Below are 18698 nucleotides of genomic sequence, written 5' to 3'. Positions count from 1 at the left end.
AAGCATACCTTGGAGAGAGCATCACATAAGCAAAATATTATAGATTATTGTTCCAAAGTGGGAGGTAAATTGATTTTTAACATTATAATTACAATAAAATCCATCATATGTACAGTATATGTAAACTGCATTTTGCATTTGAGTTCTTGGTAAGGTAGTCAAGACCATTAACATAAATGTATCTGGTGTATTTGTTAAATGATTGCTTTTTTTTTGCTTGCTGCTTTCAAGCACAGTTGGAATGATGATACATTCAGTCTTTGTCACCGAGCAGAGAATCTGACAGCTTTTATTGAAGCAAATGTGACAAAGGAGACATCTCAGCTTGTTAGTTTTAGCTCCAGAATAAAGCATGTAAAAGCAATAGATGAATAACCACTTTACGATGCACAACCGTCAGACTCATCTGTTCCATTTAATATTGCTATTGTAAGATTAATCACATCTTACCTGACAGAGTTTTGGCTTAAGTTATTTCTCAAGGCTTTTCCCATGGCAACAGGAGCAGGCACACAATTAAGGCTCTAGAAAATGACATAGTGAAAATTAAATGCTGCATTCATTTATTTTTAATTACAGAAACAAGAAATATGCATAGAGGTAAATTATGTTTATCTTTGCAATGGATATACATATTTAATAAACATTATATGTTTGTAAGGAAGCCAACTATTATATTATACAGTATAGCACCGTCCACAGTAGGTTCCATTTCAAATCAGTTTAAATTGGTATGACAGCAGAGCTAAGTAGGGTAGTGTGGAGGAGTGTGAAGTTGCTAGGTCTGGCGGTGCAACTTTTAGCAACTAGATCATTCAATAAAATGTTCAGAATGTTGCTCTTTATTTAAACATTTTGGTAAGTGTTGTTCTTATCTTGTGAGTGTGAGAATGAGAAAGAGTGAAATTATGGGGCCGGAAGAACAGCTACAGAATTCCCTAGCAGTGGACACCCAGGGGTTCGTATATTGAATAGGTAGAATTCCACCTCTGTTTGTTTTAGCTGGCAGGCAGACCAGAAGCTGTTAGCAATCAAGGATGGAGAAATAATTGGTATCTTCAGAGTGCGCTCTGACACTTATAAACAGTGACCCAACTCTGTAAGTAATTCAGCTGGTCCTCCTGAAGCAACTCCTGTCTTGCCAACTAACCTTAAAGTCTGGGCAAGAGTTAAGGAAAAGTAATACTGTCTAAACAAATTTCACCTAGAATCAGTTCATTTTCCATCCATCATTCAAACATGTTCAGTCACATTCAAGTTCCTAGGGATTTTAGCCTATCTGGTGTAAAATGAGGACACAAACAGCATCAAAGGATTGGGGGGATCATCCATATACTGTAGCACAAGCAAAGGAGATCAAATTGAAACTGACAACAAAGGAAATGAAGGCAGTATATACACTCACCTAAAGGATTATTAGGAACACCTGTTCAATTTCTCATTAATGCAATTATCTAATCAACCAATCACATGGTAGTTGCTTCAATAAATTGAGTGTTGTGGTCCTGGTCAAGACAATCTCCTGAACTCCAAACTGAATGTCAGAATGGGAAAGAAAGGTGATTTAAGCAATTTTGAGCGTGGCATGGTTGTTGGTGCCAGACGGGCCGGTCTGAGTATTTCACAATCTGCTCAGTTACTGGGATTTTCACGCACAACCATTTCTAGAGTTTACAAAGAATGGTGTGAAAAGGGAAAAACATCCAGTATGCGGAAGTCTTGTGGGCGAAAATGCCTTGTTGATGCTAGAGGTCAGAGGAGAATGGGCTGACTGATTCAAGCTGATAGAAGAGCAACTTTGACTGAAATAACCACTCGTTACAACCGAGGTATGCAGCAAAGCATTTGTGAAGCCACAACACGCACAACCTTGAGGCGGATGGGCTACAACAGCAGAAGACCCCACCGGGTACCACTCATCTCCACTACAAATAGGAAAAAGAGGCTACAATTTGCACAAGCTCACCAAAATTGGACAGACTGGAAAAATGTTGCCTGGTCTGATGAGCCTTGATTTCTGTTGAGACATTCAAATGGTAGAGTCAGAATTTGGCGTAAACAGAATGAGAACATGGATCCATCATGCCTTGTTACCACTGTGCAGGCTGGTGGTGGTGGTGTAATGGTGTGGGGATGTTTTCTTGGCACACTTTAGGCCCCTTAGTGCCAATTGGGCATCGTTTAAATGCCACGGGCTACCTGAGCATTGTTTCTGACCATGTCCTTCCCTTCATGACCACCATGTACCCATCCTCTGATGGCTACTTCCAGCAGGATAATGCACCATGTCACAAAGCTCGAATCATTTCAAATTGGTTTCTTGAACATGACAATGAGTTCACTGTACTAAAATGGCCCCCACAGTCACCAGATCTCAACCCAATAGAGCATCTTTGGGATGTGGTGGAACGGGAGCTTCGTGCCCTGGATGTGCATCCCACAAATCTCCATCAACTGCAAGATGCTATCCTATCAATATGGGCCAACATTTCTAAAAAATGCTTTCAGCACCTTGTTAAATCAATGCCACGTAGAATTAAGGCAGTTCTGAAGGCGAAAGGGGGTCAAACACCGTATTAGTATGGTGTTCCTAATAATCCTTTAGGTGAGTGTAAGTAGATTTGCAGGATGTGATGTCATGGGTGAAAGGCATCCTGGAACCAGAAGTGACGTTATGCAGAGGTGGGGTCTTGAGGGTTGGAACCTTAAGTGATGTCACTGTGTGGATTTTTCAGTTGCTCTGCTGGGAGAGAGGAAAAAGTGTTAGAGGGCAGCACCATCCCCTGATTTGGCGGGTAACTGCATCTATTTGAGTCCATAAACTGTCTCCCAAACGCACGTGTGTGACACTGGGCAGGACTGACTACAAGGCAGGGACAGCAGCAACTTTTTGCAGGACACCAGTCACACCAGTACATGACTGAATAAGAAAATAACAGCTTCATTAATTCACTATAAAACCCTGTGAATGAACATCAGGGTCACAGTGGCTAAAGCATATGCCAGCAGCATCACTACTAGGCAGAAAGTTTAAGTCAAACAATGAAAAACAGTGAACTTATAGTGCTTCATTATCTGCTTGTACTCTACTCTAGCCTAAATCTTTTGCAGTATTTTTGGTGTTTATTTTATTGTAGTACAAACTATATATTAATTAAATTCTGTAGCATTTGAAAATTAGGATTTACTGTATTAGTTTTTGTTATATCGTCCTTAACTAATTTTACAAGATTTTGATCATTATGGCCAATGCTGTTTAAATTAAAGGCTGGAGTGACTGACTGCCTGACCCCAAGTGCATGGAGAGAAGTTTCAGGCTAAACATTACAAGTAGCTGAAAGACGAGCTCTGTTGAAAAGAATAAGTCTTTGTATGATGGAAATGTGGCTTGTGGATCATCATATGACTTCTCTGTAATCCTTCCAGCAGGCTTCTTTGCAGCTACTCTATTAGCATGCAGACTTTCGAATTAGTAACACTTAAAAGCTGCAATGTTACCACACAACTAGGTGTCTGGAATTCAGCAGGTTGCCCAATAATTAAATTCCTACAAATACAGAACAATGTAGGATAATTTTGTTTTATGATAATTTCACAACATTTTTTACTTATTGAATAAATCAAACATTTTAGTATTAAAAAAGAAAGAGATCTATTTGTTACTTTCCGGATCTGTACATTGCATGTTTTTCTTTTTTAAATATTTTTGATAAAATTATTTTCAGTGTCATAATTATAAGATTCTCAATAGTATATGTTTAAGACACTACTTAATAAAAATGATTTAATGTTTTATATAATGTAAATGATTTTCCAGTATTTCTCAACTGTTATCTTTCAGTGTTTACCACGTAAATATTGTGAGTAAAAATTCTACATTGGACGCAGGGTGGAGAACTGTTGAGGCAACTGGATTCAATTACTGATTAAGTCACTAACTACTCTGTATGGTGTTTGTATGCTTTCCCTCTGCCCACATGGGTTTTGTGACTTTCTCTCTCATAGTTCAGTAATAGATTAGCTTTCTGTTTCAGGTATGTTTACAACCTTCTGTCTCACGCTGCTAGGATAGATTGTGGCCCACGGCTCTCTTGTAAAGCTTGCTCAGAAATTGGATAGGATATAATGTGAAAGCTGGAGTGATTCACTACATTGAGACAGTAATGCAAAGAGATCATAACTGTGTGCACTCACAACAACAGTTTAAACAATTAATTAATGTCCAAATATTTCATGTTTTTAGTTATATAAGATACTACTAAAATTTACAAACAGATTTTCCTTGAAGCAGAGTATAATGTGAAAAAGAAACTTAAATGGGATGGGTGTGGTGGCATAGCGGTAGCACTACTGCTCACAACAAGAAGCCCAGAGTTCATATCCTGGGTACTCGCTGTGTGAAGATGGCTTGTTTCTTTTGTGCCCTCATGAATTTCCTCCCACAGTCCAAAAACAAACTGGTTAGGTGGATTGGTGTTGCTTAACTGTCCCTAGTATGTGTTTCCATGCGAGTGTGTTCACCCTGCCCCAGTGCTTGCTAGGATAGGCTCCCAGACCCACTCTGAAAAAGTAGGTTTGGAAAATGAATGGATAGTCTTCAATGGTATTACAACTTGCATATATTTTGGTCAATTCCTGTCATATGCTGTATTCATGTTTAACATATGTAGAAGGTCATGTACTGACTCCTTAAAATTCTACTTTTCTGACTGCTCCAACTGAGAGGCAGTGCTTAATTTTCTTTTAATTATACTTTGAATTACTGCTAACTTAAAGAAAAGTTAAGTCCTAGACTTGGACGTAAATGCTACTCTTCTATCTTATTACCTTGTGAAAGTTTAGTTGAAACCAATATGTAAAAAGTCAATTAGCAACAAAGTAAAAGTGCCAGGTGTAGTGCCAGTGAGGCTTTAATAACTATGTATTGCCATGGGTGGGTTTAGGAAAGTGAACGTCTGAATAGATGGGCACTGCACTGCAGCCTCTGTCTATAACTAAAATTAGGTTCTTTTCCACCACTGATTTTAGTTAGAAGTAAAACCTGAAAAAACTAAATCTGGTTCTTAAGTAAATACCTGTTTTATATAAATAAAATGGTAACTTTTTCACTTCATAAAATGGATCTTTGTAAATGGTAAGAATATACAAAGAATTCTTAAGCCAGAGTGGCAAGACAATGTATTGGTTTTAGGGCATAGGTAAAGATTTTCATTACATTGACTTGATTGCTGAGAGGATGTAATTTCATACTGATGCATTACGACAGCAATTACTACCAATTACTGGTGGAAGAATCCAATGCAATTTGACACCTTTTCAACTTGTGAATTTTGTATATGGCATCATCCACAATTGTGATTTCCGCATGAAAGATGCTTAGTATATTCACCGCTGACAAGACTTGTGCCAGTTTGCAGCACTGGGCGAGGAATGGTTCTTGCAGGTTTTTTTTTTTTAAAAGGAAAGATAAAGCTATAAACAAGATATAAATCCAGAGCTGCCTCTGTCTCTCATCATTCTTTCAAAGGGTATCTGAATAAACCCTCTGTTTCCCTTTATCTCCTAGACAGATCAGGTGAACAAATTCAAAAATTGGTCTCCATAAATTGCAGTGAATGAAAGTTCCTTTTCATGGCATCAGTGGGCATTGAATATCAGTCTCGGGAGGTCAAGAAGGGCTTTTATTTGCTGTCTTATGATCAGCTTCCTTTCTGTTGTTATTTTTTTTTAAAGAAGATTAACAAAAAGAAAAAAGGACCATTTGAGGCATCCGATTCCCAGCTGCTTTTGTCCTCTGAAGTCAGCATTGTAAAACTCATCTCCATTACAATCAGCTCCTTATCTTGCAAATGAAGCTCTGCCCCAGCTTGCAAGGGTTTAAAAGTGGTTTCACATCAACAAGCATCAAATATTGTTTACAAGCATTATAATATATATATTGCTTTTTAAAAAGTCTAAGCAAGCCATATAAGTAGTGAGGAAAATTATTTGCAGACCTTCTCAAAATCGATACACAAGTCCTGGCACACAGCAGATTAAAATGGCATTTTGAAGTTAAGGGAAGCAGCAATGTTATTTAACATGTGAGAGGTGCCTTTGCCATTTTGATAAAATTTAGTTTTTGCAGCAGTGTGGAGCCATCATCCTCACTTTCAATATCAGTTTACACAGGAAGTAAGCACAGATGCCAAAAATATTCAAAAACAGAATCTCAATAAAACAAGAACCTGCTATCTCAATGGACACCACACACTTCATGAGTCGTCACTAAAACTTCTGAGAGATGCATTCAAACAAAAAGATGTTTCTCAAACAAAAAGACACCAGCCATTTCTGTGCCAACCTAAAAACCCTTCTTATAATATGGTGATCAAAACAGCACATGGTTATCCAGATGAGGCTTCAAATTTTAGGTCATATGTAAGCATTTTCTAAGGATAAATTAACATTACTTTGGAAGGCCAAGCCTTAGGGCCGCAAAACTTTCCATTCAGCTACAATATGTTCCATCGATCTCAATGTTTAAATTCAGATTAAACAACTTTACTTTATCATATACCCTGTTTAGAGCTCATGTTGAGTTGTTCATATTGCAGCTCTGTTTGCACAAAAATAAGTGTGACAATCACTACAAACAGTTATTGACTCTCCTCTGTTTGGTTTCTCTGTTCCACATCCTACTGTGGCATTTAGTGTGATTGCTACACTGCCAGCCTGCTACTCCTGCCCAGAAGTGACACTGATAGTGAGGGACTTGGAAATCAACAGTAAAAGGATTTAATTTACTTCCTGTTCTGTTTTAGTGAATGAAAAATGGTGTAACCCTGGACACATTACAATTAAAGCACAGGTATGTGATCCGAGTGTTGAGATGCTCACGGTGGGCTTACAACATTATTATATGCCAAGAAAGTTTTTACATGAGATTGAGCTGGCAGTTTACATCCTCCCCTCAGTAGACGCGGCAATCACAGCAGACACAGTATACTCTGTAATAAGCAAACTACTGACCATCCCAATGCTTTTATCGCAATTTCTGGGGACTTTAATCCTGTTTCACTTTCTTCCACCTTCACAAATTTATTTTCTGCCATTGCTATCAGGCAATTTAATGCTTCCACCTAATGTCCTTGTTATGCTTACTTTTATTACTTATGAAATGGTTGATTGACTGGCTGTATTGTATGTCCTGTGAGTCTGTATTCTTGTTTTTTATGTTTATGCTCCTGTATGCATTTGAATTTCCTCATGGAATTTATAATAATGTTTTATCTAATCTAATATATGGCACTTTAAAGCAGGTACCTATGATATTAATATATTATGCACCAGCCATTCCCCGTGGCTCCACCGGTGTATTAGTGAAACAGGACAAACTTTAAAAATCAGTAAACAAACAGGTATCGCTAGCTAAGCGGAGGCAAGGTACACCCCAAAACAAAGAGGTACAGCAACTCGAACAGTGGCTGGTGTGTGAGTGAGGAGGGCCCTGCCTGGCTCCCTACTCTTGATGTCACGCTTCCCCCTTACCTTGGCCTGCAGCCTCTATCTAGGAATAGCGCGAATATTTCACTCCAGCAAGCAAACTATGAATCATAGCAAGATAAGAAAAGTCACAAAATCAACCAGAATGTTCAAGCAAATTATTATAAAAAAAAAAACCCGATCTAAATCCGTTAAGTAGTTTTCTCATTTGCTAGGTAAGCAGAAATAAGGTACACTGGAGCGTGAGTGAGGAGGGTCCTGCCCCCCACGCCTCAGTCCGCTGTGTCTCTCTTGGAATCCTGCAAATAAATTGGTACCGCAAGATACTTAGATGAGAGAAGTTGCAAAATCAACCAGAATGTTCAAGCAAATTATGAAAAAAAAGGATCTAAATCCTTTAAGTAGTTCTCTCATGAAAAGTGGACACACATACGGACAGACAGACAGACGTTGGATTTTATTTATATATATATATATTACTGTATATATAAATAGAGAGAGAGAGAGAGAGAGAGATGGCCATATACTCCCCAAGAGGTAAATGTTTTCAGAAATGTAGTTATCTGAAGTTGTTGCTCTCCTCCCCCTCTGGTAAACTGGCACTCTCATAATGTTGATACGACTTTATATTGTCACAATTTGTGTATGTTAATCATTAAGATTATCTATCAACCCATTATCCAACCTGCTACAGTATATCCTAACTACAGGGTCACAGGGGTCTGCTGGAGCCAATCTCAGCCAACACAGGGCACAAGGCAGGAAATAAACCCCAGGCAGGGCGCCAGCCCACCGCACTCATTAAGATTATAGATCATTTAATATAACTTGTGTGACGTTCATTTCTCACTGTAGTCTCCACCCTTCTCAATGCACTTGTGGCACCTGCCTGGAAGTGCCTGGATTCAAGTAGAATAACAGGTTTTGTCTTGTCCTTGCAACCACTCCGGCACCCGAGTTATTGTCAAACACTACGTGTCGAGGAATAGTACAGTCACTAGTGCAAGTTAAAGTGACTTGCTGGAGACCAATGTGAAGCCAGCTATTCGACCCAAGTGGCGGGGACAATGCCCATCCACACACTGCTAAGAACACCAAGGCTTGTCTGGAGAATCTGAAGTTTGAGGTATTGCCACATCCTCCTTATTCGCCAGATTTGTGATTTCCACCTTAATGGACCACTAAAAAAAAATCTGGGTGGTTGTCAATTCAAGACATATGACAACATAAAGAAAGTGGTGTACGAGTGGTTGCAAGGACAAGACAAAACCTTTTATTCTGCTGGAATCCAGGCACTTCCAGGCAGGTGGCGCAAGTGCATTAAGAAGGGTGGAGACTATACTGAGAAACGACATTATCAGTTCTGTTAAGGTTCATTCTCTAATAAATCCCATTTTCTAACTTTAGCCTGAGTAACCCTCATATTATTTGTTTAGTTATCTAAGTGTTGAATGTTTAAACAATTTACTGTTAATGTACTATAGTTGTAAATCTGTCTAAGTGCTCTATGACTATGCACAATGAAAGGAACTACACAACAATAAAGTTAATGTTATCCAACTCCATATACAGATATTTTTCCTGCTACTTCACTATAATTTACCGTCATCTGACAATTGATTTAATTTGTTGGTTAAACAATAAAATCAAGAAAATTAAAAGCAGCAGACAAAGCTTATGGGCAAGGACAGATTATTGGAGTTGTACAACCATTCACACACTTCACCTTGTATTGCAATCACTTGTGCTTTTATCATTAGTTTCTCATTAGGTGCTTTAGGAATTCTCATTATATTACACAACCTTATCGGCCGACAGCATAGAATCATACTGAAATCTTATAAGGAAAAGCAAGAAGCAAGTGCAGTCAGGAGAGGCATAGTGCTGTTAACTCAAGAGACCAGGAGTGAGTTTCCAGTATTTCATAGACTCACTAGAGTTTACACATTCACCTCATATCTACTTGCTTTCAGTCTACACTCACTGGCAAGGATGGTTGAGCACTGTTCACACATGAGTATGTGGTTGACTATGCCCTAAAATGGACTGGAGACTTCAATGGACTGACTCTAACTTCCCATAACTGTGTAACAGAAATTAAGGGCACACAAAACAGATGGATCTATGATATTAGCTTTGCTTCTACTAAACTCACATGTACAACAATTTAAATGAAACCAGCTTAAAAAGGTGTGCAACTCTCTACTGGCAAAAGCAGATTCTTAAACAATAAGCAACACAAAACAGATTGCAAATTATAGAAAACAAGAGGTAGATTGTTTAGTCTAAAGCAGCAATACACATAAACACAATGTCCGGTGGTTAACCTCACCAGATTGAGCAATAAACCCTCCCCAGGCGTTTAGAGTAAATATCAACCCTGTGGTACAATTCTGTACAATTTTTAATAACTGAGCAGGCCACCAGGACTTTGCACCTTATATTCTCTTCAAGCATTGCCTATATACATTGCAGTCATTGCACCCTTCATGGGGATCTTGGGTGGTCTGACAAGAAAGGCATCAAATTCTCTAGAGTAAGGCAGATTCACTTATATTTTTAAAATATATGGCATTAACAAGTCTAGATGATTGCAACTGGCTCTATAGTAGGATATGCAATTCAGAGGTAGTGGTTTTAGTGAAAACATGGTATGCCTCAACTCACATTCATTTTTATTTTTATTAAATGAAATTTATTCTAATTAAGCTTTTTTCCAATCAGAGCCATGAGTGTTAAATACAAGAAGAAAAAAAAAATGAAACTGCACATTAGTGTATGACTACATCATTAGGTAAAGGTTATTTCCACACAGAAACAAAATGTAAAAGAAGGAGACTCAATATTTCAGCCAATATGGTATACACAACAGAAATTGTCTCTAAACATTTTCTGGTTTTTTTCAGTGTTGAAATTACTTTTAACAAATTAGCTTTTTAAGCCCAGTTCCCATCTGTCCAAGGTCAGCTACAGTACATTCAGTAATAAGTCACTTTACACTACAGACAGTTTCATTTAGATATGCTAAGAATATGCTGCAATAAGACAATCATTTGCGACATTATATTAACTTTGAAATCCTGCCAATATCCCTATAACTTGCATCTTACAGAGTGTTTGGAATACCTTAATTGTTGAGGGAGAATGAAGGCTTGTAGATAATATGTATGGGAAGGTAAAGGATTTGTCAATTGTATGTTAAAATGAGCAGCATTTACCTCCCAGTTCAAATAAATCTAGATAGATAGATAGATAGATAGATAGATAGATAGATAGATAGATAGATAGATAGATAGATAGATAGATAGATAGATAGATAGATAGATAGATAGATAGATAGATAGATAGATAGATAGATAGATAGATACTTTATTAATCCCAAGGGGAAATTCACATAATCCAGCAGCAGTATACTGATACAAAGAAACAATATTAAATTAAATAGTAATAAAAATGAAAAATAAAAATAAAATTAATGTTCGCATTTACTCCCCCGGGTGGAATTGAAGAGTCGCATAGTGTGGGGGAGGAACGATCTCCTCAGTCTGTCAGTGGAGCAAGACAGTAACAGCAGTCTGTCACTGAAGCTACTCCTCTGTCTGGAGATGACACTGTTAAGTGGATGCAGTGGATTCTTCATGATTGCCTGGAGTTTGCTCAGTGCCCGTCGCTTTGCCACAGATGTTAAACTGTCCAACTTTAATCCTACAATAGAGCCTGCCTTCTTAACAAGTTTGTCCAGGCGTGAGGCGTCTTTCATCTTTATGCTGCCACCCCAGCACACCACTGCGTAGAAGAGGGCACTCGCCACAACCGTCTGGTAGAACATCTGCAGCATCTTACTGCAGATGTTGAAGGATGCCAACCTTCTCAGAAAGTATAGTCTGCTCTGACCTTTCTTACATAGAGCATCAGTATTGGCTCTAAAAAATCTAGTTAATTCTCTAAAGTGCTCATTCATTCATACAGGCTTACTTCTAACATTCTGGCACCAAATCATAAAACATGCAGTAGCTGAACAAAGAATCTGGTAAATACTAATTTACACTGAAGACACACCTCTTGTAGTCAGGTTAACAAATGCAATGAACAGGACTAATACTAAATCAATTGTGACCAAATCAATTTCTTGGAAGAGCACACTTATCTAGACAGACATTCTGGATATATGGGGGCATCTAAACTGTGCACTAGAGGGTGGCGCAGTGGTAGTGTTGCTGCCTTGCACTAAGGAGACCAGAGTTTGCGTCCCAGATCCTCCCTGCTTAGAGTTTGCATGTGCTTCTTTCCCTACATGGGTTTCCTCCAGATGTTCCAGTTTCTTCCCACTATCCAAAGACATGCAGGTTAGATGAACTGGAGACAGTACACTGGCTGTTTGGTGTGTGTGTGTGTGTGTTCACCCTGCGATGGACTGGCTCCATGGACAGCGTTTGTTCCTGCCTTGTGCCTTATGCTAGTAGGGATAGGCTCCAGCCCTAAATCCCAGAATCCTGGTCTGCTGGCTAGGCAATGACTTGTGCAGATAATGGTACAATAGCTACAGCTGCTGATTCATGGATCTAGTGATCTGGGTTCAAATCCTGTTGTCTGTATGGAGTTAGCATAAATCTGCATTGGTTCCTCTTGGGGTACACTGGTTTTCTTGATTATCCCAAAGACGTGTTGTTTATGCCAGTTATGAGAATATAAAGTGGCCAGACAGTTCTGCAGTGCAGTTGCCCACTGCACAGCTTTCTCTCCAACCAACTACCCTGGGTAATTTCCTGGCAATGAGTGTTTAAAAGCAATTTCAAACAAATTTAAAGAAGCTAACCAGGAGATGTTTATTTCTTTTGAGAACTAATACAAATCAACAACTAAAAATAGGAGTAAAACAGTAGGAAGGTTTTTATAAAAGTTTTTCACGCCAAAATGTTTATCTATGTCATAGTCAGTCAAGTTTTGCAAAGTCATGCTATTTTCTAAACCCCTTAGTCCAGACCAGGGTCGCAGAGGGGGCTGGAGCCTACTCCACCTAAAATAGGATTCAAGGTAGTAACAAATCCTGGATTGAGCAGAATTGCAGAGTTGTTCACAAGAATCATCATTTCACAAGAACCAAAACATGAAGCCAAAAGCCAAGTTGAAACAAAAGAGCTATGATTTAAAACCAGAGTATGGAGATCAAAACTATCAAACCACACTTGTTCACTGATCAGATTTGTATCTTGGACAAATGGGATTCTGTGCTGTACTGTAATTTATTAATGAGTCTTCATGATGTGAATCAGGCAAGATGCATTTATGCACAAAGTATAAATTGTCCTTTACTCAGAAGAACTGCACGCACGTAATAACACACTACCCTACCCTACCCTAGCAACCCATTATTCACCTATATTGGTTTCTGAAATAGTGATGGATGCACTTAAAATTTAAATGAAAAAAAAATGTTCCTCAAACAAAAAAATATAACACAACCTTCTGTGTAGAAATAGAGCTCAAAAATTAAAATTCCAAAATTTAAAATCTCATGAACTAAAAAAAAATTGAAACCCAAACACCACAATTCTAAATTGCCAAACCAGGTTTCCCAGTTCTTCACAGTTTATGTTAAACTAACTTTGAGTGGGCTCCACAGTGGACTAGCACTACATCCAGGGTTTATTCCAGTCTTGCATCCTGTACTAGGAGGAGACCCTGAACTGGAGTAAGCACATTTGAAAATTTAATGCTATACTTCAAGGGTCCCCAAGTTCAACTCTGGAATGCAGCAGCAGCTACGTGATTTTGTTAGAAGCCAATCTTTGCTGATAATAGAAGTTTGAATTTTATGGCATGCTATTGTTTTCAAAATTAATCTTTTCTAGGAGTCTCTACAAAAAATTTAAGGAGTCTTTGAAGCAAAAAAAACAATTAGGCTTTAAAACAACATGTACATTATATAATGAAGCTTGAACAATAAAAACATACTTAAGAGCAGTCATTAAGGCACATTAATATTTTAACAAAACATGTTCTACACATGGGAAGTAATTGATTACATTGATGCACCACCCTTTCCATTTTGCAAGTTAAAAAATTCCTGATCATGTCCATACTATAGCTTCATCTGCTATGTAAACCTTATTAAAGACCACCCATGAAGAAGGAGTCACTCTCATATACACTACTCTATTTCGCATCCTCATCACATGCTGTGCTCTCACCCTCACACCTTTTAGATAAAAATGGTTTCTTAGCTACACTGTCAGACGTTTCAACTAAACTCAATCTGTTGCTCATTTTAGCTGTAACACCTTTTATTATTATTTTTTCTCCTTATTCTTTGTTAAAGTCGGTTTAACCCACTCCTGCCATACCATTAATTCAGTTCATCTGTTCCATTTCACTGGTTTCATCATCCACGTTTTGTTCTTATCTAAGATTATTTTCCAGTTTGGCTAAAGGTAAAGGAACAGAGTCAGCACTGGACAGCATAGCCTTTTAAATAAAGATGCAAATAACATCTTCAGGTGTGCATGCATTACTATAAGGGGCAAAAAAATGCCCTAAATATATGTTTGCATGTTCATACATTTGGTTTATGAGCATTGGTTTGACTGCATACAACATTGGTTCAGTGGTTTAATTCAAATAAACTACATTTGTCTGTGTGATTATATTATTAGTATGTGGACATATCATTTTGGTTTCTGCATGTATATTATTAGTTAGTCCATGAATTACATAGGTTTATGTTTGTATACTATTGGTTTGCTTATGATATTGTTTCATTTATGTGTAATGCTATTGGTTTCCATGTGAACTGTACTGTGTATCACGCAGATGTTTTAAAGGCCTACTAGATGAACTGATGAATGAGTTCAGTTCCTGCTGACAACTGCAACCTGATTTTGTATGCAAGTAATAACTAACACTAAAATGTCTGATAATGGAAATATCAGCAAAAATACATAATACTTTATTACTTTAAAAAGTTTAAACCTTAATAAACTGACATAAAATTAATATTACTGTACTTTAAAATCACAAAACAGAATTAAACCAAAATGAATCACAGTTGTGTACAGTATTTCTCAAAATAAAGATGGAATGAAAACAGACCACTATGTGACAATTGATCCCTCATTTCAAAAGAAAAATTTCAGGACTTTACATGCTTGTTTGTATCTGTGGGATTACTATAACTTGAGACTGCCAAAACCGAAGACTTGTATATTGGTCCTGTGGAGTTAATGTATAGGGTTTGTGAGTTTTATTTATTTATTTTTGTTTAACACTTATTCTATTGGTTTTTATACACATGTGATATCAGCTCATACAGTTCTGTGCCTTGTAAAAGTATTCAGCCTACAAAACTAATTTTCACATTGTATTGGCTCAGATTCTAAAACTCTAACATAAGAATTTTCTACCTGATCTACAAAACAATGTACATGATTCCAAATCAAAAGAAATAAATGTGGCGATGTGGGTTCCGCTCCATGTTCCCATCTCCCTTCTGGGAGCTCTTGAACTCTACACCGTCAGTAATGTCATCGATGAGCTGGAAAGTGAGGCACAACAATGCAAGGGGTTGGTGCAAAAAGTGCAAAGTGCTTTTATCAGCAACAACAAAACAAAGTGTCCAAATTAAATAAAGTGCAGTGTATCAAAATAAGTCATTAAATAAATAATCCATAAAAACAAGTGAAAGGGTGGAGTTTAAAATCCAATAGAAAAATCCTTTTAAAACCAGAGGTTAAAATAATGGCTGGAAACAGTCTCTTTAAAAACACAAAGCGCAGCGTCTCCTTTCTACTGGTGACTCCCCTGCTTCTCCCGTCCAGGCTATGCACCAGGGGAGCCACCCTACCTACAGCTGACCTTGTTTCTAACTTCTCCTGCTGGTCTGTTCGCCTTACCGATTCCTGGCTCCAGTAGGCTTCACCAGACCGGGACTTGGGCTCCCCAGCGAAGAAATGCGCTCACACTGGGGCTTTCACGTCCCAAGTCTTGACTCCCGCTGCCTTCTTGGCCTTATGCAGCGAGCCATCCTGCACCTGGTCACTCCCCCTCTCTATGCTGTGAAGGCGGCGATTATTTATTTAAAAAGTGGTCTTTTTGACTTTGACTTGAGCTTTGGACCTGCTATACCACAATACACTGAAAACCTTCCAACCTTTGCCACACATAATTTTAAATTGTGAAATATTAATACCCCTTGTAAATATTATAAATATAGGACTTTGCTCAAGTGATGTATATAACCTTATCAACACATCCAGTTTGTTGATAATCTCCACCTGTGTAGAAAATGGGTGGATCACCTTTTTTATGAGGACAAATACCACCTTTCTCATGATGAGGTCTTGACAGTATGGTAGAGGTTTTCCACATAGCAAAAAAATTAAGACAAAACTGTTTGTTAGCTGCGTTTATCTATAAATGTGACAATTACCGAAAGCAGACATTGCTAGACCAACAATGGAGTGGCTTAGAATTCTAACCTTAACCTCATTGTACATCTGTGATGAAACCTAAAAAAAAATCAGGTCCACCACTGCTGTCCAACTATGTAAAAACAACCAGACCAATTTTACAAGAGGGAATAGGCAAATCTTGTCCATCACAATGTACAAAATTATGAACTTAGACAAAAACATACATGCTGTAAAAGCCACGAGAGGTTGCTCAACCAAGTACTAAATAGGGGGATTAATACACATAGATTTTTGACATTTTAGTTTTTGAAACTTAATTATTTAATGGCTGAAAATTTTCTTTTTTGGTCAACAAGACAAAAATTCCCAGTCAAATTGATCAAAATCCTAGGCTGAGAATGTTATTCATGTGAAAAAAGGGTTAGGGGTAGAATTACTTTTAAGCACTCTATATCTTGTACTTGTTTATCAGTATGTTAGTTTTGGGTTCATACTACTGTAGTATATTGGTTGATTATGTGATTAGTTGTAGTGAGAAGGGCAAAAAGACCACTCTCCTACTAGTGGAGGCAATTTCAGATAGAGTTTAGGAAAAGGGTCAATATGTAATCAGACATCAGCATTTTATGCGTGATACCTGAGAAACATGGGTTTAAAGCAAGCTATGAATATTCATCGGTTTCCCAATAGTAAGTTATAGCTCTGGATTGAATATCAATCAATCACAGGGTACAACAAGAACAAACCCATACTCGGTAACACATTTGCTTACAAGGGGACAAATAACTTAATGCCGCTGTCTCACAGCTCACAAACCAATACATACACATGGACCAATGTAGTTTACTTTGTAATACTGTATACATTTAAATCAATAGTGTATGTATACAAATTTTCATAAACCAATAGTACGAATAATTCAAAATATGTCAAGCAAAAATGAATGTTTAATGACCCATTTGGTCCCTCAAATATTATGATTCGATGACAGGTGTCACAAATGATTTGATCTCTTGCCACCCAATAGTGAAAATGTTTAATTCAGAAATGAATAATGTTTCATGATCAGCTCAAACTTAGAAATTATCTTGTGAGAATGTGGACCACTACTATATCCATGCTAGATTGTTGTAAAAAAATTAACCAAATACAAAGTATATATATAAAACAGGGAGTGGTATCCCCTAGACTTTCTCATATACTCAGATGAGTATATGGGGGTGGATATTTGAAGAGTAAACCATAAGACAATAATTATACTGTATTTCTATATTATGTATATTAAAGAACCCTCAATAACAAATCAAATCAAATTAATAATATATCGAACAATTATTATAAAAGTAAAGTTGAATAAATCAGACTCTGCAGATGCATGAATAAAAGGTAAAGCACCAGTTTCAGATAACAGAAATAGCCCAAAAGCTGACAGAAATCTACGCTTTGTACCTAATATTTGTATGCAAAATTTGGTTGACATAAGTGAAAGTGTACTCAAGCTATCGTGTTTACATACACACCCACACAGACACACAGACATAATTCCAAAAATGGTATTTTCGGAATCAGGGAGGTCTAAAATGTTGAGTTTCATCCAAATCTCAACATTGAATCCTTGGACAATTACAATACTTTCCCTATACTTCGTACACAAAAAAGTAATAAAAGGACAAAAGTCGATCCATGTGCTCTTTCATCCCCTATCACACATTCTGTCCACTTTCTTTTTTTCTTTTCTTACATATATATGTCTCTTCTGCCCCACATTGTTCACTTCTCTTCTTATTACATACCTGTACCACCTTAACCTGTCTTCCTGTATTTGCTTAGATATTTCTCCAACTTTAACTGTACCTCTACCTTTTTCATTCCTGATCAAATTAAGCTTTGTTGCTCCACACCTGCATCTCAACATTCTCATTTCTTTAGCATCTAGTTTCCTAGCATGCCCCTTTTTAAATTCTCCAGGTTTCTGAACCATACAACAATGATGGTGCGACCACTCTTTTAAAAACTTTACCCTTCACTCTTGCACTCATTTTTCAGTCACATAACACTTTAAATACATTTTTCCAGTTCTTGCAACCTAATTGAATTCCATAGTTTATTTCCAAATCCAGCTACACATCCTTTGATATTGTTGATCCTAGATTTTTAACTTTTCCACCCATTTAAGCCAGTCTCACTGGAAAGTTAACTTCTTATTCTTATTCTGGTAACTAAAATATAAGAATAATCTATATATATATATATAATTCACTAAGGCAAGACAACCATGGAAAGCACGCCTGAAGGGGCGTGGATTCACTAAGCCGACAAGTGAGACACCTATGGCGCACGCAGGAAGGAGACACGCCCACCAACTCGGACGCAACGACACAGAAAAAATGGCATCATTTATATTCGTCTGTCGTAGAGGCCACATGCAGTGCAGGTCAGGTTAATGTCATGTGCATGTCATGCACCTCCGAGCTACGTTGACTGTTCATAGAGGCATGTTTCTCGCGAGGTGAATCGCCATATGCAGCGTGTGAAACGGTTTGCGAGGGGTATCCCATGGGATCCTTAAAAAAATCCTTTACAACTAAGGTTAAAGCACAATGAAGTAAGCAGTCTTTAAAAACCGACTTTACGTAAACCGCTACGACGCACGACCGCGTGCACCATAGCAAACTGTTTTACACTCTACATACAGCAATTCGCATCCGCGACAAACATGCATCTTCCTAAGATGCTCCTGCAGGAACACGGAAGACGTTTTCCTGCCCACCAACACTCCTTTTTCACCGGCCGGCATCTACCCTC

The 18698-nt window shown here is 37.8% G+C and overlaps 1 long non-coding RNA gene across 1 annotated transcript in view; it reads right to left on the bottom strand.

Annotated features, from left to right (window-relative positions):
- LOC120539793 overlaps positions 1 to 18698 on the bottom strand; it is an 83727-nt gene that overhangs the window by 52899 nt on the left and 12130 nt on the right. The window contains exon 3 of the long non-coding RNA XR_005635683.1: positions 451 to 524. This is a non-coding gene — a long non-coding RNA (uncharacterized LOC120539793). The remainder of the gene's footprint in view (positions 1 to 450; positions 525 to 18698) is intronic.

This window comes from Polypterus senegalus, chromosome 11 (assembly GCF_016835505.1).
Source record: "Polypterus senegalus isolate Bchr_013 chromosome 11, ASM1683550v1, whole genome shotgun sequence".
In the NCBI taxonomy this organism is placed as follows: domain Eukaryota; kingdom Metazoa; phylum Chordata; class Cladistia; order Polypteriformes; family Polypteridae; genus Polypterus; species Polypterus senegalus.
This window is presented reverse-complemented; position numbering and strand designations above follow the sequence as displayed.